Genomic DNA, 25385 nt, shown 5'->3' on the forward strand with positions numbered 1-25385 from the left:
TTTTATTGATAAAGCCCTAAGACTTTTTATAGCTCGTCAAGCTGGTGGGCAGCAGATTCAGGCTTAAAATTTGGGTCTTCGGGCTGGTGCAATAGCGTAGCGGTTAAAGTCCTCGCCTTGAACGCGCCAGGATCCCATATGGGTGCTGTTTTAATCCCGGCAGCCCTGCTTCCCATCCAGCTCCCTGCTCATGGCCTGGGAAAGCAGTCGAAGATGGCCTAAAGCTTTGGGGCCCTGCACCCGCGAGGGAGACCCAAAAGAAGCTCCTGGCTCCTAGCTTCAGATTGGTTCAGCTCCAACTGTTGTGGCCACTTGGGGAGTGAACTATTGGATAGCAGATCTTCCTCTCTGCCTCTCCTTCTCTGTGTATATCTACCTTTCCAATAAAAATAAATAAATCTTTAAAAAAAAGTGGGTCTTCAAATCCATGTCCTTCTCTCAATGCTGGATCCATTCATTTTCCTTGGATTACTTGGATTTGCTGCATCCTAATTCCTCAGTCGCTTTCCAAAGCTCTCCACCACCCAGGGAGACCCCATCTTCAGATTTTTTTCTGTAGCTGCCTGAGTTGATGTCATGGTTGGTCTGTCTTTGAGCAGCAAAAGTACAGCTTGGGAGGTTAACCTCACTGGGAGGCATGCGCTTGATGGAACAACAGATCCACCTGACAAGCGATTTGGCTCACAATCAGGTACAATACTAGTCAAAGAGACACAGAGATGTTGCTGAAGCCTTCCAGAAAAGCTCCCTGTGTGTTCCTAAAGCAGTAGTGGGGAGCTGCTTGGTCTGTTGCAGGAGGGAGGCATATAGCTACACTGCTCTAGACCTGAGGCCAGCCACTCCCGGCTGAGAAGCCAGCTCAGAACAGCATCAGAATGTGGAGGGTGGGAAGGGCCACGGAGTGGAAGCAAAGTAGAGAAACTGACAGAATTCCTTACCTCTACTATTTTTTTTCTATTACAGGGCAAAACATCTAACAGGTACTGCCAAAAAACATTAATACTGTTCTTATCTGTTTTAGAATCGCATTATCTTTTATTTACTTGTAAGTCATAGTGAGAGAAAGAGATTGAGAGGGATCCTCCATCTACTGGTTCACTCACCAAATCGTCACAATAGCCAGGACTGGTCCAAGTGGAAGATGGGAGCCAAGAATTCCATCTGAGTATTTCATGTGGGTTGCAGGGACCCAAATACTTGGGTTATCACCAGCTGCTTTCCCGGCGGCATTAGTAGGTTAATGGGAGGGAACTGTATCAGCTGGGATGCAAATCAACATTTGCATGGGATGCTGTCGTCTTAGGCAGAAGCTTAAGCTGCTGTAATGCAATACTGACCCATGGTTTCTGCTTAATTTAAAAAATCTTATTTTAAGTTTATGTGAGAGACAGAAAGTCAGAGATATGCAGGAAAAGATCTTCTACTCATTTGTTCACTATTCAAACCACAACAACCATGGCTGGGCTAGTCTGAATCCAGGAGCCCAGAACTTAATCTGGACCTCTCCTGTGGGTGGCAGGGATGGTAGTGTTTGAAGCATCACCTGCTATTCCTGAACAGGAAGCAGAGCCAAGTGTTGAACCTGGGCACTCTTGATCCAGGGAATGGATCAAGGCACATCCTTGGGAGGCAGCAACCATTTCGCGGGAGACCCAGGTGGAATTCTTGGCTCATGGTTTGGGCTAGTCAAGCCCTGGCTATTGAGAGCATTTGGCAAATGAACCAGCAGGCGGTAGGTCTCTTGTGTCTCTCTGTTTTTCTGCCTTTCAAATTGGAATAACAAAGAAATAAAGAAGCACCTAGAGCAAGAAAAAAAATACACTAGAATGTGATGTAATTCTGAACTCCTCTTGTTTTCTTTTTTGCGAAGTCATTATGTTAGGATGGTTCAATAATGTGTTTTCGTAAAAGCTTAGCCTTAGTATGGCCTCAGAAGCAGGTAGGAGAGAACTTTGCAGAAACCCCAAACTGGGTTGACTGCTGAGCTGGCTGACAACTCCAGCCCTGTGGGGAGCAGGGTGCTGAAGCCGCTTCCAGGAATAGGAGGGGACGTGGCAAGATGGCGGCTGGCCCAGGGCCAGGAGGTGGGGTTGGTCTCGCCAGCAGGTAAACAGGAAGTCACAGTGATAGGCTGATGCCGTTTCGCGACTGGCCTATCAGGCAGCGCCAGGTGGACCCACGGGGAGAAGTGATTGGTGATTGGTGGAGAGTGGTATAAAAGCAGTTGCTAAAAGCTGTAAGAGGGAGGAGGAAGAGAAAGATGGGGAGAGTGAAGGATGGGAGGAAAAGAAAGGGGCAGCAGAGAAGGGTAGAAAAGTTAAGATCTTCGAGTGGAAAAGCTAAGGCATACGGGGAAAGAAAAGTAGCAGAGAGAGAGCTAGAGAAGCAGGAGGAGAAGCTAAGACCAACGGCAGCAGAGAGCAGGGCATAAATTCAGCTGCTTTTGACAATAAGGGGTCTGGTTGCGGTTCCAGCTTTTCCCAGCCCCTCAAGAGTGTGCCTTGTTATTTAGTGTTGCTGTGGGTTGGCGACACGGCCCTCTGGTGAGGTGAGTTTTGTTCTTTTCCTTGAGATCTAAAGTTCTCCAGATGATACTCCAAATGAAGAAATCTGAAAGCTACCAGGGATCCCTACCCCCACACTGTTACAATTATCATGATGTAGTACTTTACAACCCAATGAAATAAGACTTAGGTTCCTGTATTTTGGAATGAATAAACAATTTGTTCAGGACTGGTCCATGTGGAAGAAATGGGATTCAAATTTAAGTTGGCTTGGGTACCAAAGCCAGGTCCATTCCATTACACAAAAAGTTGGGGATTATCAAGCAACGTCCCATTTACTCTCCTCGGTAGTCTTGTTGTTTGACTTCTGACAATGTGGAAAGAGCAAGAAGGTTTTGATGGGATGGAAAGCATCAACAGCCAAAGCATGATATGAGAGATATAAGGATTTATTCCAATATCCCACCCTGGACCCTGCGCCATTTCTTCCTCACAGCTCACAGAATTCGCGCCAGTCCAGCCATCCACCAATCAGATGTAACCTGGCATTCCACCTGAGAATCCCACCCCCAATCTCCCAGCCCCTTCCCCAACCCCGCCCACTTGCCAATCATCCCCAGGCATTCACCTGCAGGCACCAATCCCCTGGGGCCTTGACCTCAATCCCTCCCAATCCCCGCCCCCCCACACCTGGCAGACAAAAAAGGTCCCCAGGTGCGGTTCGCTCTCTCTTGCTCTCTCTTGCTCTCTCTTGCTCTCTCTCTTGCTCTCTCTCCTTGGTTCCTCTCCCCTGCTCTTCCTCTCTCCTCCTTACCTCCCTTCCCCCCTTCCCCTTTTCCTGCCCCGCTGGAATAAACTTCCTAGGATAATGTCGTTGTGTCTGGTGTTTTCAGCTCACGGTAAAGAACCAGGTTGCGAGAATTAGCTGCGCGTAAAGTATCGTAATATCGTATAACCTAAAACTAGAACTCTTACATTCTTTTAAATAACTAACAAGAGAGGGTTTGAGAAATTTGGAATACAATTTGTTTTGCCATGGTTTTTGTTAAATGAGAGACCTGTAGGTATCTACAGGTCTTTTAAAGCTGTCCAAGGGTCACTGGAGTTACCTAGCAAGATTGGATTGAGGAGATTTTGTGCTTTTCTTTTTGTATTTCTAAAACTTTGCTCAGGTCATTGTCTCTTCTCTTTCTTCTTCATCTCCCTTTATAGTGCATGCTCAAAGGTTATAAACATGTCAGCATTACAGATGGCACATTCAAGTGAGCCTATGGGAGATGTTTAATAAATGGATTATTTATAAATGTGTTGGCAGGGTGAAGGCTGACTAACAAGATACAGTGATGGATTGTGAGAACAAAAACAGCTGGAAACCAAAGCTGCCCCTGCACCTGCAGAGGCAAGTGAAGGCCATGGTTCCTAGTAGACTATGCCGAAAACACCAAAGGTGAGGCCTGCCCAGTTGGACTTGGTCCCTTTTGTGGAGGGACTCAAGACACTGTAATGACCTGGCAGCACGGAAGACAGGAACATCTGCTATTACTGACAGCCTCTTTCTACGCTTGATGTGTGAAGGTGATGGTGGTTTCTGGGGGAGCAAATGTGACAGCTAGGTTTATGTAGTGTATGTGAGGGGCTGGGGTTAATGGTGACAAACTCTGAATGGGACTATGGCTATTAGACATTTTAATCTACATCTATACAGATGGCAATAGAGAGTTTAATAACTTCCCCGAGGTTATGGAACTAGTGATTTGAGATTAAAATGTGAAGTTGGGTCAGTGGTTCTTAATCTTGGCTGAATGTTCACACTGCCCAGGAGTTAACAAGTAGGACTTGAGTCTGAGATCCTGATGTAACTGGTTTGGCCTGGGGCCTGGGTAACAGATTTCAAGTTACCCAGATGATTCTAATGTGCATCCAGGGTTGAAAACCAGGTTTGGTTGAGTTCCAATACGAGTATCTACTGCAATGCCGTTATCTATTGCAATGCTCTCAGCTGCTATGCTCAGAGGGCCAGTGACAAAGGAGACAGGGACCTGAGGGAAACCACATCTAGTGCCTTGCAAACCTCACAGCCCAGCAAGACCAGGGGAACGGGCAGGGATTCTGGCTGTAGTTTGGAGGAATGAGGAAGACAGACTTTCGAGGAGACAGATTGTTCTGTGCTGTGATGTAGTACCATTATATTTTGTGTAGTTTTCCTATGTGCCAGACTTTGTTCCAAGCATTCACTAGTATCAGCTAATTTAATGTGTATTACCACTCGCTCTCTAAATAGTATTATTATTGTTTTGTTTAATACTTGCTATTTACATAAATATTTAGTTGATGTATTAGAAGCTTCATTCTAAGATACAGAGAGATTCTGAGCCTTACTCTGCATGCCTCAGAGGTTTACAGCTAAGGTTAAGCTCTAGTGGTTTGACTTGAAAGCCCTCCTGTGGTAATACTGAATGGGCAAAGGTGAGAGTGGAGGTCAGGGGAAAAGGAGGAAAATGAGGGAAGAAGTTCCAATTTGGGCAGAACCCCCAGCAGGTGAAAAGTGGGAGTTGTTAGACGGCAGGAGCATTTAATTAGGAGAATCTGCATAGCTCAGGCTGGCGGCAGCTTATGGTGTGTTCCGGCACCGGAGGCTGCTTTTCCAAGATGCTGTCGTATCATATTGTTCTACAGGCCACAAGCAGCCAACAGCAATGACTTGGTTGGATTAACATTCTAGAGCAAGCTCGAGAAAACGTGGAACAGGTAGGGATCCTGGGGAGCTTAAAAGGAGAAAAAGATTTGGGACTGGATTTAGGGCGAGGGTGAGCTGAAACAGCATTGCAGCAGAAATGCAGTAGAACTGAGTGTTCAGCTGAGTGCAGTGGGACAAAGCATGTGTCTTTTATTTTTCCTTTCGTCTCAAAAGCAATAAGAAATGTAAACTGCCTGCAAAGGGAGGCCAGTAAAGAAATGAAGGTCAAGGTTGAGTAGCACTGTGGACTTACTGTTGGTGTCTGTCCATTCATGAACTGATGAGACTAAATGCCAACTTGTTGGTATTCGGGGTGCGACCTGTTAAACAAAAATTGCAAGAGGCTGTTGCTTTGGAATAGGCTGCTGTACGGGCCCCAATAGACCAAACTGAAAATGAAAATGGAGTCACCATGTTAAGTTTCATATCCCAAATGAAACTAAGCTGTTTATCTGGGAGATAGCAACTAAGTTTCCCAAACAGGCTCCTTCCGTGACAAGTAAGTTCCCTTGTGCTCATCCTCCTACAGAAGGAGGGGAGAACCCGCGCGTCCCAATCCAGCACGTTTCCTTGGGCCTGTCAGGCTATCCCCACCTTTCAGTGAAAGGACTCTGGAATGATCCATCGGCTTTTTTCCTGTTTCAGCTTTTCTTTTTTTCAGCCTCTCTCTTTCTCAAACCAGTATGTTCTGCCGGCCCATCACAGTGTCTATTATACAAGACAAAGTGCTGCTTCGTTCTAGAAAGCGAACAAACGCAATTAGGATCTTCAAGCTACCTGGGCGTGATTGTATTCTTCTTGTTCTTTGACTGGCTTTGGGGAGGGATGACGTCAAAGGGCTGTGCTCCTGTGGGTGGGATTAACACGTGAGGGAGTGCACCCAGCTGCTTCGGCCCTCGGCCTTCTGCTATGTGAGAGCACATGGGGGTGGGGTGGCCTTTTCTGGAGCAGGTAGCCTTTGACTCACACCGGATCAGCGGTGCCTGGGACCCAGCCTCTGGACCTGGGAGCGGTATTTTTTGGCGGGTTATAAATGACTTCACCTGAGCTATTTTGTTAGAGCAACCCAGATAAGCTAGAGCAGGTAGCGTGCAGGGTTGCCTTCCGACGGAACATATCTGCTGTGGCACCTGCAGTAAGTTTTGGGTTGGCTGAGAATGGGGTAGCAAGGAGTTCTGGGAAGAAGTCTGCACTCCCACAAGGGGGCCACTGAGGGAGACCCTGGTCTGTCCGACGTCTGAGGTTCATCAGTGCCAGGGGACTCCACCAGCAGCACCGAGGACATCAGGACCAGCCCTCTCCTGCTTTGCAAACACCAAGGTTCTTATCTAATTCTGTACAAAGTGGGAGCTGCCCACACTGAAGGGGTGGGCAGGATTGGCCTGACTTAGAAAAAGTGGATTGACTTGAGAGAGAACTGTGAAGATGCTCCTGTTTTGATGTAACTCTCCTTTGATCAGAAAATAGGAGATAACCTGCCCCCTCTCCCTCCCCCCCCCCTCCAGCACCCTCCCCATCCGGTGAGACTGGAGGGAAGCAGTGAGCATGGAGGATGATGAGATCAGCTTGCCTGTGGAAGGCAGGCCTGGAGGCTGAAATCTTAGGATAAAGAAATTCAGGATCTGGTAGCAATGTGGCTGAGACAAGCTGAAGGATGATGATGTCAGATCTTAACAACTCTGTATAAATTAGAGTTGTGTGAATTCTAAGTTTTCAAAAATGTCCCCAGAGAGATGCAAGCAGCCAGCTCTTCCTTCACCTCCTCTGTCAAGGATCATCAGATGAAAGCCCATGATTGCCGTCTGGCAAAAACGTGACCCGATCTGTGCATGCGCATTTCTGGTCTTCATGACCCCCGAGACTAGTTCCCATCCAGCTCTCCAGCTAAATGAAACCAATGGATTAAAAATTTAAACCTGTATTTAGGTTGGAAGGTTTTTCTTTCTTATCTCACAGGCTATCTCATTCTTTGGATGCCATTCTATGGATAAAATTTTTTGAAAATTTCTTGATTATTTTATCATATTTATTTCCATATTCTTTGAAAGGCAAAGAGAGATTTTCCATTCTTTGGTTCATTCTCCAAATGCTTGCAAGTGCCAAGATGGGGCCAGGCCAAAGCTTGGAGTCAGGAAGGTAACCCAGGTCCTCCATCTGGGTGTCAAGGGCCGTCACCTGCCAACTCCAGAGTGACCATTAGCAGAAAGCTACAATTTGAAGAGCCCTTTGTGTGCAGGATAAGGGGGAAGCTAAGCTTGCTAGTCGGGCACTACTGCATCTCCCCAACCTCTGCCCGCTCCTCAGCTCACTCTGCCTCAGTGCTGCTGGTTTTCTGATCCTTCTTGGCATTCCAAGTGTATCCCCCCGTCAGGCTTTCTGCATTTGCTTTCTCGCCATGCTGGGATGTTCTCTGTCTGATTTTCTCATGGCTTCCTCTATTATTTTAGGTAGCTGTTCAGATATTCCCATGGTAAGACTAGCTTCATGAAAATATCCATGCCTCTCCCTGATGTTCTGTGGCCAGTCATATCCTCCTTACTTCATTTTATTCATACTTAGAGCATATCTCATAGTCAGCATTGTGTTTGTTGTTTATTTAGCTTTGCTTGTCCTCCCTGACAGTAGCGTGTGAGCACCGTGAGGGCAGGAGTTCTGCCTCTCGTTCACTACTGACTCTTCTTAGCTAGAATAGTGCCCCCAAGGGCCTTCCCCAGTGCTGAGTGAATCAATGGGATCCTGCAAAGCCGGGACGGGGGATGGCTTATGCCTAGCAGAGTGACGTTAGGCACCCTTTGTTATTCTCTGTGTGTTTTGGAACATGCAGACAAAAATTCAGAAGGGAATAGAGATGTTATTGAAATATTGGAATTAAAATGTACACACAATTTTTTTTTACTGAATTTGACTAAAAACAGGCTACTACTTGCCCAAAATCTTGGAGGAGTTTCCACGTACAGTTAAGCTATTCAAAAATTGGTGTTACGTTGATCTTTGTTTAAGTTCCACTGAAGGCCGCGGTCATGGATGTATATTAGTTATCAGTTGCTATGGAGCAATTACCCAACAGTGTAGTAACTTAAGAAACATATATTTAGTTTCTCATGGTGTATGTGGACCAAGAATCTGGGCAGGCTCAGTGATGTCCTCTGTGTCAACATCCCTCAGGGGTGTAGGTAATAGCCACAGTGATAGTTATCACAAGGCAACTCACCTAGGATCCACTTCCAGACTCACTCCCACGGTTGTTGGGATTCACTTCCTTATGAAACACTGACTAATGAAGTTTCATTTCTTTCTTTCTTTCTTTCTTTCTTTCTTTCTTTCTTTCTTTCTTTCTTTCTTTCTGTCTTTCTGTCTTTCTGTCTTTCCTCTCTCTCTCCCTTCCTTTCTTTAAAAATATATATATATCTTTAAATATATATATATATATATTTTAATTTGAAAGGCAGAGTTACAGAGAAAGTGAGACAGAGAGCTTCCCTCTGCTGGTACACTCCCCAAATGACTGCGATGCCTGCAGCTGGGCTGGTCAGGAGCTTGTGGCCTGGAAAAGCAGTAGAGGAAGACCCACAGCCTTGGGACCCTGCACCCATGTGGGAGACCAGGAGGAAAAGGCACAGGTCCAGCCATTGTGGCCACTTGGGAGTGAACCAGCAGACAGAAGATCTTTCTCTCTGTCTCTCCTTCTCTCTGTAAATCTGTCTTCCCAATATAAATGCATCAATCCTTTAAAAAATGTAGTTTGTAAGCTTGAAATGTTATCTCTTGCCATTTGAATGGCCCCAAATGGCAATTTGAGATTATGCTTTACATGATGTTTCAGAGAAGCAAGTTTAACACTTGCTAAGAATGTCAAGGAACACTTAACTAAGGATTATTGCAATAGTGGGGAGACAGACTGAGCTCAACTCAAATACGACAGGGACAAGTGGGAACTTGTGTCCCATGGGCAAGGTAAGGGAGTGAATGGAAAGTTACTAAGGGGATTCATTCATTAGACAGCAAGCAGGCCAGGAAGAGGAATTTGTCAGTTTCAACAGTGAGAGAAAGGGAGCCTGACCGGATATCAGCCTGGGGAGGCCTTCTTCATAAATTGGCCTTGTTGAATTCTCTACTGAACCTGAGTTCTGCAGGGTAAGCCTGAGACTTGTAGAAAAAGGCCCCCTTTGTGTGCTGTTAGCATCTGGATGATCCGGAAGCCCTCTGGCTCGTTTAGGTGACAGCATCTTTTGGCAGTCCACTCATAAGGGCGGAACCCTAATCCCAAAGGACTGGTATCCTTCTAACTGAAAGAAGAGACACCCAAGCTTGCTTCTCTCCTGGCATGTAGAGGAAAGGCCAAGTGAGGACACAATGAGAAAGCGGCTGTTTGCAGCCAGGAAGAGAGATTTCACCAGGAACTGAACTCACGGGCACATTGAACCGTGGGCAATGCCCCTAAGTATCTTGGTCCACACCACTCAACCTGTGGGGTCTGTGGCAGCAGTCAAGTGCATGAAGCTATTTCCACTCCCTGCACACCCTCCCTGGCAATCCTTAAGGACTGTTTTAGCTGTGTCTTCTGGCTCTTTTGCTGTTTCATTGTTTTGAATAATATATAGGTATCTTTTGACTCATTCATTAATTCATATTAATTTCCCATATGGCAGACAGACATTAAGCCTCAATGCCCTTTTCCCTTTCTCCCATTTTCCCACTGGAAAGTATGCTGTAGGTTTACTGGAATTTTTAAGAACTGTTTTATGATACAGCTTAACAGGCACTGGGGTCTCCCTTCCCCCTCCCCCAGCTCTCCCCTCCAGTCTTTTTTTTTTAAGATTTATTTATTTATTGGAAAGTCAGATATACAGAGAGGAGGAGAGACAGAGAGGAAGATCTTCCATCCGATGATTCACTCCCCAAATGAACGCAACGGCCGATGCTATGCCGATCTGAAGCCAGGATCCAGGAACCTCTTCCGGGTATCCCATATGGGTGCAGGGTCCCAAGGCTTTGGGCCATCCTCATCTGCTTCCTTATGGGCAGTAGCAATAACAGTGATAAAAGGTACAAATTACAAATGATACAAATAACTAGGAGGTGCAATAAGGTAAAATTCACAGGTAAAATCCTTACATTTGACGTCATATATGTTATATTAGAGGAAACATGGTAACTGACCTTTTGGGATTGTTTCATTTCCCTTAGCATAGTAGTCTCCAATTTGGCCCATTTAGCCACAAACAATTGCATTTCATTTTTAAAGTAGCTGAGTAGTATACCATAGTATAGATGAACCACAGTTCTTTTTTTTTTTTTAAGATTTATTTTACTTTCACTGGAAATGTAGACATACAGAGAGGAGGAGAGATGGAGGAAGATCTTCTGTCCATTGATTCACTTCCCAAGTGGCCGCAAAGGCCAGAGCTATGCCGATCTGAAGCCAGGAGCCAGGAGCCTCTTCTGGGTCTCCCAGTGGGTAAAGGTCCCAAGACCTTGGGTAATCCCCTACTGCTTTCCCAGGCCACAAACAGGGAGCTGGTTGGAAGTGGGACCACTGGGACAAGAACCAGTGCCAGTACAGGATCCTGGCACATTCAAGGTGAGGACTTTAACTGCTACACCATCTCCCCAGCCCTGAACCACAGTTTCTTTCTTCAGTCTGCTGTTCATTGGGATTTAGGTTACTTCCATGTTTTTGTGATTATTGATTGTGCCGTAATGAACATTGGGGTGCACATTGCTTTCTCATGTACCAAGTCTTTTGGATCTATTCCTAGAAGTGGTATTGCTGGGTCATTTGATAGATGGATTTTCAGTTGCCTAAGTATTTTCCATTCTGTCTTCCATAGTGGTTGCACCAGTCTGCAATCCCACCAGCAGAGGAATCGGGTTCCTTCTCCCCCCCATACCTTCACCAGCAGGTATTGTTGATAGTTTTCTGTTTGTGGGCCATTCTTACTGGCGTTAAGTTGAACCTCAGTGTTGTTTTTGAGTTTCCCTTATTGCCAGGGAGCTTGTGTTTTTTCATATGCCTGTTAGCCATTTGGATTTGTGCCTTTTAAAAGTACTCATTTCTTTTGCCCATTCCTTGACAGGCTTGTTTGTTTTGATGGGATGATTGCTCCGAAGTTCTTAGTATATTCTAGAAATTAGCCATTTGTCTCCTGTGCAGTGTGCACAGATCTTCTCCCATTCTGTTGGTTGCTTTTTTACTTTGCTGATTGTTTCCTTTGCTGTGCAGAAGCTTCTTAGCTTAATGTAGTCCCATTTGTTTATTTTTGGTCTTCACTTCTTTTGCTTTTGATGATTTTTTTTTAGGAAGTCAGTGCCTACACTTGTATCTTGCACAGTATCCCCTTTTCCAAATTTTTCTTCCAAAAGTTTGATGGTTTCTGGGTGTAGGTTTTAATCTTTTATCAGTACTCTATGCTTTTTAGTTAAATCAATTATTTAGCTGTTGGGAGCGTGTTAAGACAGCACTGTTTTGACATGGATAAGAATAAACCACCACAGCAAGGTGCCTGTCACGTGGAGAAGGAGAGCATCTCTGTCCCGAAAGCAGAAGACGATGGAATAAGTGAAAATGGTTGAGTCATTCATATTCCTTTTCCCACAAACCTATCAGACACTGTGCCCCTCTAGCCTACTGAAGAGCAGACAAGTAAGTCAGAAAAAATCAGAGGAATTCTTTTGTGTATTCTTGCCTCCAAGGGATGAGAAGGAAACATTTCATTCCATAATGGAAATCTGAGGCAAAGGATGGCATGTTCTCCTCTAGAATCCAAATGAGTTGATTTTTGTGAGCCTGTGGCTATTGCAGAGGCTCCACCACATACCAACAGCCAGGCTTGGTGTGCTCAGGCAAGCTCAAATAGCCATCAAAAAATTGAGTGTAGGCAACTAGGAACTAAACAATGAATGGCTTAACAAGGTCAAAGTGAAGTTGGAGGCAGGTCAGTTTCCATGGTCACTTGTTCTTGAATTGGACTCTACCATTAATCTGCCATGTAGAGTGTCCTGCTAAACAATAGACTTCAAAGATGATGCACACACAGCCTTAAATTTGCTGAGCTATTCCCATACTCAGCCGAGCTCATTTCAAAGCATTCAGACTGTACCACAATCAGTTGCTGACACTATCCTAAAATAATATCAAGCCCATCCAGTAATTATACACTAGAAGGCACTATGTATAGAAAAGCTGATGAAGTTTTGGGCTAGTGCAGCTTTCTGAGCTGGAAACATTTCAAACAGAATGGTAGCTCTCATGTTGGTGTGGTTACAAACCCAACTGCAAATCCTTAGCTAAATGTGTAACAACTCTTCTTTGAAAAGCATCAAGCAAGTCTTCAGATTTCATAATCGAGGGACTGAAGGGGTGGGCTACACCTTTCCCAAGTTAACTGCAGGTGGCACTGTAAGAGTAGCCAAGGGAAAACCTATGCTAACCTACTGGACTTAACAGTTACCTCAACTATCATGCTTGTTGCTATGATGATGATGGTGATGATCATGATGATGGCATTCGCTGTGAGACAATGACATGCAGTGGGACAATGATATGCAATATGTGTATTACAGCTCTTGTTTTTTCTGATTCTGTCACCATCGCTCACATGCATGCATTTGATACTGAGATGTCTACTTATGCTCCTGGTCTTTTGCTTCTGTGATGTTCCTTGCTTGGGACATCTTTGGTTGGATATGCTGCCCCTGCCTTGCTTCAAGTGCCTAGAGATAGCTCAGTCAGGGCTTCTGTCAAACACCAATCTTCATCTAGGGACCTTTGACTTGTTCCCAGGCCATTGTCCAACCCTACAAAGATTTCTTATTGTTCCTTCCAAAGTCAACTTCTAAGATCGGTCTTTAGTCACTGTCGGCTAGGTCCCCATTATCCCCTTTGCTTTCTTTGCACCCAGGTCTCCAGAGTGGAACATAGCTCCTACTGTTGTTTATTCACTGCATTCACCCAAACCACTGTATCTGGAGTGCTGCTCCCTGTCTTCCCATTGACAGAACCTGCTAAGCTTGGGGAATTTAGGGTCTTTGTCTTATTTGTTGCTAAATTTATTTTATTTTTCTTATTTGAAAGGCAGACCTATGGCAGGGGTGGAGGGGGGAGAAAGAGAGAGAGAGAGAGAAAGAGAGAGAGAGAGAGAGAGAGAGAGAGAGAAAGAGAGAGAGAGAGAAAGAAAGAGAGAGAGAGAGAAAGAGAGAGAGAATATCCCATTCATTGGCTGCAATGGCCAGAGCTAAACTGATCCAAAGTTAAGAGTCAGGAGCTTCTTCCAGGTCTTCCACAAGGGTTCCAGGGCCAAATGATTTGAGCCATCCTCTGCTGCTTTCCCAGGTCATAAGCAGGGAGCTAGATTAGAAGTAGAGCATCTTAAAGCATTGAAGATTTCTTTGCACACCCCTCCTAAAATTGTTCTGCACCTCAATTGTTGAAATATACCTTGTTAGAGTTATAACCCAGTTTAGACTGTCCTAAAATCTGCCAGTTTAAGCAAAATTATGATTCAACACTATAAACTGCTAAATACTAAAATGAAAATAGACATGAGACAACTTAATAGTACCCTATAGCCATTTTAAGGTATATAGCAGCTGGTTTTGTATAAACCAAAATTGAAATGTCAATGAAGTAGTCACAGGATGTGGTTAAGAACTTGCATTTTTTTAAAAGATTTATTTATTATTATTATTATTATTTTTTTATTGGAAAGGCGGATATACAGAGAGGAGAGACAGAGAGGAAGATCTTCCGTCCGATGATTCACTCCCTAAGTGAGTGCAACGGCCAGTGCTATGCCGATCCGAAGCCAGGAGCCTCTTCCAGGTATCCCATATGGGTGCAGGGTCCCAAAGCTTTGGGCCGTCCTCTGCTGCTTTCCTGGGCCACAGGCAGGGAGCTGGAAGGGAAGTGGGGCTGCTGGGATTAGAACCGGCGCCCATATGGGACCCCGGGCGTGCAAGATGAGGACCTTAACCACTTGCGCCACCGCGCTGGGCCCTGACTTGCATTTTTTTTTTAACATATTCATTACTCAATACCATATCAACTAATTCCACAATGTTGTAAATTGTCGTTGATGTTATGTTGTGGCTTTTAATTAATCGGGATAATATTCTGCTAGTTCTGCCTTCAGACCAGAGATGGTCTCCCCAAGAAACCATTGAATTTAACTGGACAGTAAAATGCTGGACCCTTTGCTTGGTATACGCTTGCAATGAAAGAATCTTGACTGAATCTAAATTGTAGTACAGCAACAAGGTGGAGGAATCCACCATTGGGGGAGGGTATGGGGAGGGGTTGGGGGAATCCCAGAGCCCATGAAACTGTGTCACATAATGCAATGTAATTAATAACAAATATATATATATTTAAACAAACAAACAAACAAAGAAGTGGAGCGTCTGGGACATGAACCAGTGCACATATGGGATTCTGGTGCTTTTAGGCAGATGATTAACTAATTGACCCACTATGCTAGCCCATGCTGAAGGCTATTGATATGGACAGAACTGCAGCCATGGGCCTATCTGACTAGGCTACTGCACCCATAGGGCCATGTGTGGGCCCTGGGAGGATTTAGAAGAGAAGCCTAGAGGGCTAGCACCATGGTCCTCTTTGGGTCAGGCTAGTGTACCTACTAGTGCATGTGAGAGCTGGGACTAGGAGCAGGCCAGACAGGGGTCCTAGAAGGCCAGTGCTGTGGGCCTTGTTGGGCCCAGCTACTGCATCTGCTTGTGCATGCGAAAGCTAGGACTGGGGATGGAGGTCTGGGCAGGGACCCCAGACAGCTAGTGTGCCAGGGGCTCCCTGGGCCAGGCCATGACACCTGCTTTGTGGGCAGGCACACCAATGACTTTTGGCATTGGCAAGCAGCACGTCCTTTCATTTCATGATGGCCTCATGCATGTCAGATTTCCAATCTCAGGGACCAAAACCCATGGGTGTGCATGGGTGTGTGGTCTGGCTTTGGCCCACATGTTGCATTAGACCAATTTAATTTCTGGATCCTATGCAAAGAAGCCAATAACATCTCAGAGTAATGATGAACTTAAGGGGCATATGACCATTGACACTGGGTGAAAGTTGTCTGGCTTGTGAGAGGGAACCATTAGATGAGATAGAGTTCCAAACCTAGAATGGGCAAACCCTACATTCCTAATCAGCAGGAGGTAACTACAGAACAGGAAACGAATCTGCACATTTCAGTAACTCTTAGATTAACAGTTGAAAATCCCTGAAAGGAGAATGAGATGAGACAAGTTAAGTTGCTAGCTTAGGTCTAGGAGCTAGATGCCACACTCCCCCTGCTCTCTGTGAATCCCACTCACCTATTAGTCAATGATGTTCTCACCTGGGACTAGCGTGATATCATAAACCACACCCCTTCTCAAGATCGCATGAAGACTGGCAACAGAGAGAGGCAGTCTCTTCCCATTTTCTCCTCCCAACTCACTCTACCCCCAACATGCCTCACCTGTATCTTTATCCCCTCACCATTTAAGTATATTTTTAAAAAGTAAAAAGATGGTGGGGCTCAAATGCTTCCAATATTGCTGATGAGCTACCTAGCATCCAGTACGCTTCCTACTTTTACCATATAGATGCAGTTTCATATCCAGCAGGTCCTACACAACCTGTATATCCCAAGGAATGATTCAACATCCCTGGAGCCAGTTTGAGCCCCATCACTCCAAGAGCGATCTCTTTTTCCTTGCCTGATGTTGGTTCAGGTAGTGACACAATTAAGGATGGGGCAGGTGCAATGTTTGCTAAAGCCTCCTAGAGAGTTCTTGATTCTTTTGCTGTGGTTTTGAAGCAACGTTCTGGGTATCATTATACATGCAACTAGAACTCCTGGAGCCTCACGATACCAGCCCAAGGAAGATCCCACAAGAGAGGAGGACACCTTCAATAATGTTATGGAGACTGAACAAGAATCTTGCCCAGACCTACCCTACTTCTAGATGAGAGCCACCCAAAACGTAGGAAGGAACACATCTGTGAACAGTTGGTCACCAGTCAGTGATGGCATAAACACAGGCATTGAAAATAAGTGCTTAGCGACTTCCGTAGGAGTTTAACTTGGTTATCACACTTCAGTGTGTGGCCAGTGGACTGATTTAGCCAAATAGGCTATAGTTCAGTCTGGTGTTGTTCAACAAAAAAGGTTGAGTTGCAAGTCTTGCAAGCTGTGTACAAATCCTGAGGGTTAAAATCGTGTAGCAATCTATACTGGATTGGAAAAAGTAAACGGAAATACAAGAACACAGCTGTGCTTCACTAGAGCTGTGTTGGAGAAGCATTGACTTGGACTCCAGAGCCGGGACACAGCAGGTTAGGCTGCTGCGTTGAGGCCTGCATCCTGTGTTGGAGGATCATCTGTCCTGATCATCTGCCTCCAAGTCAGTATCCTGCTAACGCTTCTGGGAGGCAGTAGGTGATGGCCCAAAAACTTGGGTTCCTGCCATCTATTTGGGAGATTCCGATGGGGTCTTAGGCTTCCTGCCTCCATCTACCCCTCACCCCCACTGTTACAGGCATTTGGGGGAGAAAGGGGAGCAAACGGAAACTCAGTCTTCCCCTCTCTCTGTCACTCTTTCAAGTAAATAAGTAAATATTTTTAAAAACATTATGTGAGTCAAATAATGTCCTCCCTATTTAAGACAAAACAGATTTTTGTTCATTTCACAGCTGTAGTGAGTGCATCCAGCAGGAAAAGCAAAGACCATCACTTTTGTGCGATGTGCATGTTAAGTGAGTGTGTGTACCCACATGCGTATTCTAGTCACTCTAGCCGATACTGGGTAAACATTTCTCAGTGTCAGAGATTGAAAAACTTTGAAGAAAAGAAATTATCTTGGTGCCTCTTGTCAGCTGCTGGCATTTCCAGTTCTTGTTCATTGGTTTGAATCTGAAACCGCGTGAGAGGCAATCGGGGAACACGTGACTCTAGAAGAATCAAGTTCTATTTGTACCTCCAGGGGGAGCTGATGAGCAGGAGGTAGGTTCATTTCTTGTCATTTAAAAAAAATTCTGTTTTTGCTTCTGTATTTCAAAATGTTTCTCCATATTGGGATAACATCAGTGTGATTTTTCATAATGCTTTTTTTGGCTGTAGCTTTCAAGAAATTATCAGAATTGTATGTTTTAACAGCATTAATTACGTATTATAAAAATAGAACTTTCCATTATTCTTTTTCCAGTGATGTGAACTAAGAAAAGCACTATAATAAAATGATTACTGTATGCACAGAAGCAGAATAGATGCATTTATTGAGACATGTAAGCTTTATTTTATGTCTTTGGGTATTATTTTGCTCTGAATGGAGTGTTCTACAAAAGCTGAAAGTTTTCATGTAGGGAAAGACTGCTTACACATTCTATGTCAGAGACAATCTTCGGGTGAGAGGTCTACAAGTTGCTGTATAAAATCAAAAGTTGATTGGTGCAACCACAGTAACATAGTCTCATCTTTATAGCTTTGGTGAGATGCGGCCATGTGACAATGGTTTCATAGTATGCTGTACGTCAACCATTAAGCAATTTGGAAGGACTCTTGGTGTTGAAGGATGAGACAGATGGGGTGTTCTAGAGAGCTAGAGAGTTTATTTTGGCTTCAAAGCTGGTTACTATTATAGGAGGTAAAAACTGGGCAGTAGCAAGCTGTAGCAGAAGGGACAGCCTCAACAGATGAGCCTGATAGATTATTTTAAGAGCTTTCTTCCAAAGCCAAGTCACAACACCTCATGGCTCTGCAAGAAGCACAAAGCACATTGTCTTTACAGGACTCACTTTCCTTGAAGATGCCGAGAATCCACTGCATAAATATGGATCTTATTTTAATATAAAAGTATGGAGCTCTTGACATAATTATGCAATGAAAACACCACATCATTGTCACATAACTTCGTGGTACAGCCGTAACTCTTTACATGAGGAATTCTGTAACTCACCCTCTGGGTTCATTTGTAATTGGGATAGTGAAGCTCATTGAATATTCCATAGGCTTCCCAAGCTCTCAAAAATTTCCTACAGTTGAACTTAGACGTAACAGGCAATGAGAAGGGTTTTTGTTCACTGCTGACATGAGGCAGTTAAAAATAAGCTTGAACTTTCCACAACCTTCTTCCCTTTTGGAGTCTGAATCCATGGATGACCACATCAAGGAGAACATCCCTGTAGGGCTCATCCATGGCATTAAGCATTTTGTGAGCAGGAAAGAAACTTGTGCTGTGGTAAGCCACTGAGAGCAGGAATCGATTTGTTACAGTAGCACAGGCTAGCGTCATGCTGACTGCCACAGTGGTCATGTCTATTCAACCATCTTTGTTGGTGATGTTACACTAAAATACCTGGCCTGGAGAGTATATAAAGAAGAGAAATGGATTTTCTCAAGTTTTGGAGCCTGGGAAGTTCAAGATCATAGTGCTGGCAAATCTGGAGCCTGCTGTGGGATGGTCTGTCTGCTTTCAAGATGGCACCTTGTTGCTGTGTCCTCACATGGCAGAAGGCAGAAGGAAAAAAAGGCCAAGTGGTATTGTTGCTTATATGGGTGCCAATTCTAATCTCAGTGGCCCTGTTTCCCACCCAGCTCCCTGCTTGTGGCCTGGGAAAGTGGTCAAGGATGGCCTAAAGACTTAGGACCCTGCACCCACATGGGAGACCTGGAAGAGGCTCCTGGCTCCTGCCTTCAACTGGCTGAGCTCCGGGTGTTGTGGCCACTTGAGGAGTGAATCAACGGACAGAAGATCTTCCTCTCTGTCTCTCCTCTTCTATATATACCTGACTTTCCAATAAAAATAATTTTTTAAAGAAAATATTTATTTATTTGTATTGGAAAGGCAGATTTGCAGAGAGAATGAGAGAAAGGTATTCTATCCATTGGTTCAATCCCCAAATGGCTGCGATGGCCAGAGCTGAGCCGATCTGAAACTAGGACTGGCCAGGAACTTCCTCTGGGTTTCCCCTGGAGCTGCAAGTTCCCAAGGCTTTGAGTCATCCTGTGCCATCCTCACAGGCCATAAGCATGGAGCTGGATGGGAAGTGGATGAGCTGGAATACGAACTTGTACTCATATGGGATTCTGACACTTGTAGTTAGAGGATTGGCCAGTTGAATCATCATGCTAGGCCTGTGAAGTCTCTTTTATAAGGGCCTTAATTCCAGTCACAAGGGAGGAGCCTCCAATCACCCCTCAAGGCTCCGCCTGGTAATGCTGTTGTGTTGGAGTTTAGATTTCAGCTTGAAGTTGGGTGGGCGCATACTTAACCATGACAGAACCGAGGACAACAAACACATTCATCACCAGCTGGGTGGACACATGCTGGAGGCAGAAAGATTGATGCTTGCTGTGAGCATACATGGTGGGAGTTCCTGGAGTGTGGGCTAGCCCTTGCTCCTTTGGGCCACGCTATTGTCACCTTCGGTGGCTGGGAAGGGTGATGATATACGACATATGCAGGAGAATGAGCTGAGCACCGCATCGCTTCAGAGCCAGGATGAGGTCACACTTCCTTCTCGGAATCAACTTGCAGATTATTACAAGAGCTGGGATAGGTACCCAAGTAACTCAAATACAAGGTGCAGAGTGAAGAAAGGTTTGTGGATGTGGGGATATGCTATGTTGAAAATTGTCCAGTAGTTGGAGAAGACAGGTCACTCACAACCACCTGCAATGTTCCTTGTGCACGCACAACCTCATTCTGGGGTATGGTGCTCTCGGGGTTTAAACCTGCCAGCAGCCCCCAAAAGTCATCGAGGGTGAGGCAATGATGTTCTTTGTCCGTTAGAAGCACCGGAGACAAGCTGGTGATGAATGTCTGCTTTATTATGCACAGGTTACAGCTTTTCAAGGTTAAGAAAGGGGAAGGCAGGAGGGCATCTTCCAGCAGGCCCCCTACCCACCAAAGACGCTGTGATTGGCCATACGACATGTCTGTTTCCCTTGACCTTCTGGTCATGTCAGAAGTCATGCTCCACCTTCAAGTCATATTGGAGGTCACGCTCCAGATGTAGGCCTGGAAGCTGTGCCTCACATCCTATGCAGGTAAGCTCTAAGCCATGCCTACCAAGTAGCAGGGTAGGGGCCTGGGACAAGGTACGATGCAAATTGGGAGGATGAAGACATTTTTATGAGATTGCTTTTGTAAAAGACACTTTTTATTTTTAGAAATAAAGAAGGTAGTATTGTACTTTCATTTCAGTGTGGTCACAAGTTGTTTAGTTGTTTAGCCTTTGCTTTTTGAGCTTGGCCATGAGGGACATAGATCTTTGACTAGAATGCTCCATTTCCAGTAACGGCAGATCTCATCAGACTTGGGTTGTAGTTGGTCCCAATAGCTTTTGCCAGTTTAGCTAGAACTCTTTCATCTTCTGAGTCAACCTGTGTAAACGTGACAGCAGTGCAGGTCTTTCTGCAGACAGAACATCCCAACCTGGATTTGATAAGGAACTGCAACACTCCTATTTTACAGTGAAGATGGGCAGATGGGACATCAGGCTCAACAGCATCTGCAAGTGTGCCAGCACTCCTGGGGGGAGCCTTGTGGTTCTCTGCCAATCCTAGGAGACCTTAGTGGGTACATCACTGTTGTGGCTTCCTGGTTTCTTGTTGTATTTGGCTGCAGTTGAGCAGCGCTCTGGTGTTTGGCACAAGGTCTGCATGGCTGGCTAATCTCAGGAGATACTTGCAAACGCTTAGGAAGGAGGACCCTTTCCTACATATCTGGGTCAAACAGAGCCATCTGACAAGCAAATGACAGAGGTGGGTACTGGGAGTCATGTCAGTATCATTTTGACCTGAACACCTGAAAACATTTCAGTCAAAATAACACACATTCTTGCTTAAAATCACCAGCTGCGCATTGGGCCTCTTACCACCCTGCAACCTGGGGTTTACATTGTGTTGAGGTTGTCTTGATTAGTCACAAAGATAAACCCAGTCATATTAAAGATCACCCGAATCTATACTTCCCGAACAGAGTCACAGTATTTTTGTGTATTTTTTCTCCCCCACTCCACCCTGCCATTAGTGAAGACTTTTGCTTTTTTTAATTCAAAGAACTGCACCAAATCAATTTCTATCATTTTTCTACTTGGGAAGCAAAAATAAGTTTTCATCTGCCACAAAAGCAATGCTAGATCTTTCTGTCTCCTCTTGATTAAAAGTATTCCATTAATAACACCATGACATTTATCTTCAGGACAATGTGAATAATTGCACTACACCATGTGTGGCCTTTCTCCTGCACGGCTGGCTCTTCCCTGACATTTGAACTACTGAGGAAGAGTTCAGGAAGAATAAAGATTGAGACACTGGGTTAATACTATACGTATATATCCCAAGAAAAAACCCAAGTCTGATGTAGTTTTCATAAGAAATTATTCTAGAATCATTTTACCTATGTACTATATAAGCTCTAAAGCAAATTCTCTAATTTTTACTGTATTTTTGTCTGGGAGAGATAATAAATGAGGCTCTACACATGGAATAAAGATTTGATTTTCAGGCATTGGGAGCACTCAGTGAAATGCAAGTGCTAAGCTGCAAGGCTTGCAGAACTGTTCAAGTCGGCAGATGTTGAGAAAACATGATGGGCGAGCACTGTTCCATAGCTTCTGATCATGTAGCAAAGCAGGTGTCCCAACAGTGTCTCATTCCTAGGGCAGTTTGTAAGATGGATAAACAGGGAAGGGCTGGGGTGCTCCCAGGGTTGAGAGTCGTTGGTTGCATAGTATGAGAGAAAGGCAAAGGGAGCAATGGTGACCCAGGTCTGGCCACAAAGCTCCCTCCATCTTCTTGTCCAGGAGGATGGCTCATAGCTCTGCTCAGGAGCCACAGGTAAATGATGATGTCAATGAAGTTTGCTGAAGAAATGGAAGGTGATGATTTTGAGCCACTTAGTTCCCAGTACTGAGTGAAAATGTGTTTCACCTCTCTGTGGTTGAGGGTGTCACAGCGGGATGAAGGTATATTCCCAAGAGGGTTCCGGGCCCTGAGACTCTGAAATTGACGCTGAATGGACAAGTCCTGAGTGCACAAGGGGGTGATTGCTGCGGATGAGCCTCTTATACATCTACAGAGCTCAAGCTCAAGTCCAATGACTTGGTGCATAATGACATGCATGGACTACCGACTGGTGGTCAATAGTCAAAATTATCAGCGCCAGGCTTTTTTTTTTTTTAAATATTACAAAGTCAGATATACAGAGAGGAGGAGAGACAGAGAGGAAGATCCACTCCCCAAGTGAGCACAATGGCCAGTGCTGTGCCAATCCGGAGCCAGGAGCCAGGAACTTCCTCCAGGCCTCATACATAGGTGCAGGGTCCCAAGGCTTTGGACTGTCCTTGACTGCTTTCCCAGGCCACAAGCAGGGAGCTGGATGGGAAGTGGAGCTGCCGGGATTAGAACTAGCACCAGAAAGGGATCCTGGCACATTCTAGGTGAGGATTTTAGCTGCTAAGGCCACTGTGCACAGCACCAGACTTTTAAAAGAAAGTTGTCATGCGGGCATCCAGGGAGGAGGGGCTTGAGCCATTTACATCTCAACAGTTAGTTAAGGTTGCCCAAAACAAGTCTTGTTCCTCTAGCAGGTCCTTTATCTAAATCTGTGAACCTGGAGGTTTCCTGCTTGTTCATTTCTGTATCACTTGTTCCTGGTGCCCGCTGGAGGAATTGCTGCTGGCTCTGGTTTTGCAAGGCAAAAGACTCACAGTGTCCTTCTGCAAACTTTGATTTTATTCCAGAAACTTTGATTTTAAGAATTTACATTTCAGGATACAAGTTGAGCAGCATCTCTAATTGGATATGCTTGGGACCACATTGTGAACCGCATTTGGAACTTGTAAGATTTATATACACGTAATGAGATATCTTGGGCATGAGACCCAAGTTCAAACATGAAATTAATATGTTTCCTATACATCTTATGCACATATCATGAGGATAGTTTTAGGCAGTGTTTTGCAATAATTTTGTGCATAAATAAAGTTGCTTGGTGTTGAATTTTCTACTTGAAGTGTAATGTTAGTCCTCAAAATATTCTGAATTTTGAAGCACTTCAGATTAGGGCTGTACAACCAAAGTATGTTTAAATAATTGAATTTTGCTAAGAGGAAATGTTTTTAAGAAATAGAATCTGGTTAAATAGAAAAGATCCCATAGATATATTTGTGCACAGAGTTGCTTAGACTGGAATATCACACCTAGCATTCAGTATTCCCAAGGGCACTGAGCAGGCTTTTCTTCATCAGTGCTTACGGCCCAATCGAGCCATGGGAAAGTCCCAGCTGTATTGCAGGCAGACAACAAAATCTTAGAGGAATCTTGAACTCTTGACTGTTATAAAAAGAAAGAGAGAGATTTCACTGTATTGCATCTTGTGTAATATCTACTAAATATCTAACCACTTTTGTCTCAGAAATGTATTCCCACTGAATATATCAGGTAATTCTACAAATTAAAAAAGTTTGCAGAGAAAGAGGAGAAAAAGTAAGTGCATTTTATCTTAAAATTTTGCCTGGCTTTCTGTTTAAAAAGCCTAGTCATACTCATTTCACACTTTCCTGTGTTTTATTGTTTTAATTTGAGATGTGAGTTATGTATGTGCAACTAAGTACATAAACCCTGTGTGGTTTGCTCAGTGAATTTTATGCACCTGTGTAGACAACGCCCAGATTACCTTTAGTATATTTGCAGCACCCAGAAGGCTTATGTTTTCTGGCAGTCATTCTCCCCAGCAAATAAAATATTGCTCTGGCATCTCCCTGTCGATTACGGTTACCTGGTTTGAACTTCACATGATGGAAAATTTTGGCTTTGGCTACTTCAGCTCCATCTTAGCCTTTGGTACTTGTCCCTGTGTGTCATTTGTTCACAGACCTGGGCAGCGTTCTAGTGTAAGAATTCATGACATTCATCTGCCCAGCCTTCCCTAGATGGACACTTCTGCAGTGATTCCAAGACATCTTTGAATAATGCTGCTCTGAGTATTCCTATACCTGTTTTTAGTAAAGATCATTGTTTCTCTTGAATTTATGCCCAGAAATGAAAGTGCCAGGTCATGAAGCAACACTCCGCAGAGGTCAGTAGGTAGGTATGCCAAACAGTTTTCAAGCAGGTAGGAGAGTCTATCTTTCCACAGCAAAGTATGAAAGTTCCAGTTGCTTCACATTCTTTCAACATTTGGTTTTATTCATCCTTTAATTTTAGGTGTTCTGGGGCTAGCTTTGTAGCATAACAAGTAGAGCCACTAGTTGAAACACCAGTGTCACATATGGGCCCTGGTATGTGTCCTGGCTGCCCCACTTTCAATCCAGCTCACTGCTCATGGCCTAAGAAAAGCTGTGGCAGATGACCCAAGTGTTTGGGACCCTGTGTCCCACATGGAGACCTGGAATGAGTTCCTGGCTGCTGGTTTCTGCATGGCCAATCCCTAGCTCTAATGCCATATGAGGAGAGAAGTAGTGGGTAGGTCTTTCTTTCCCTCTCTCTTTATAACTCAGACATTCAAATAAATAAATCTTCAAAAGATAAATTTAGGTCTTAGGGTGATGTGCCTTGTTATTATGGCTTTAAATTGCATTACCCTTGTAAATACTTATGTTGATCGCTATAATGAATTTTTAAGATTTGTATATTTTACTTGAAAGTCAGAATTAGGGCCCGGCGCGGTGGCGCAAGTGGTTAAAGGTCCTCGCCTTGCACGCCCGGGATCCCATATGGGCGCCGGTTCTGGTCCCGGCAGCCCCGCTTCCCTTCCAGCTCCCTGCCTGTGGCCTGGGAAGGCAGTCGAGGACGGCCCGGGGCTTTGGGAACCTGCACCCGCGTGGGAGACCCCGAAGAGGCTCCTGGCTTCGGATCGGCATAGTATCGGCCCGTTGCGCTCACTTGGGGAGTGAATCATCGGACGGAGGATCTTCCTCTCTGTCTCTCCTCTGTATATCTGCCTTTCCAATGAAAAAATAATAAAAATAATAACAAAAAAAAATATATAAAAAAGAAAGTCAGAATTAGAGAAAGAGCGGGAGAGACAGAGGCATTTTTCATCTGCTGGTTCACTCCCCAAACGGCCTCCACAACCAGAGTTAGGCTGATCTGAAGCTGGGAGCCTAGAGTTTCTTCTGAATCTCCTATAGAATACAAGGG

General features: G+C 44.7%; 1 long non-coding RNA gene across 2 annotated transcripts; it reads left to right on the forward strand.

The window, feature by feature from the left end:
* Positions 1-2322: 2322 nt before the first annotated feature.
* LOC121163479 lies at positions 2323-5613 on the forward strand. Of its 2 annotated transcripts, XR_005884896.1 has the most exons (3): positions 2323-2548; positions 3820-4079; positions 5181-5613. It is a non-coding gene; the product is annotated as an uncharacterized LOC121163479 (long non-coding RNA). The 2 variants fall into 2 exon arrangements; XR_005884895.1 differs by lacking the exon at positions 5181-5613 and having other exon boundaries at positions 3820-4406.
* The last annotated feature ends 19772 nt before the right edge of the window (positions 5614-25385 follow it).

The sequence above is a fragment of the Ochotona curzoniae genome, unplaced genomic scaffold, assembly GCF_017591425.1.
Source record: "Ochotona curzoniae isolate NIBS_2020 unplaced genomic scaffold, NIBS_Ocur_1.0 contig_64, whole genome shotgun sequence".
Classification (NCBI taxonomy): Eukaryota; Metazoa; Chordata; class Mammalia; order Lagomorpha; family Ochotonidae; genus Ochotona; species Ochotona curzoniae.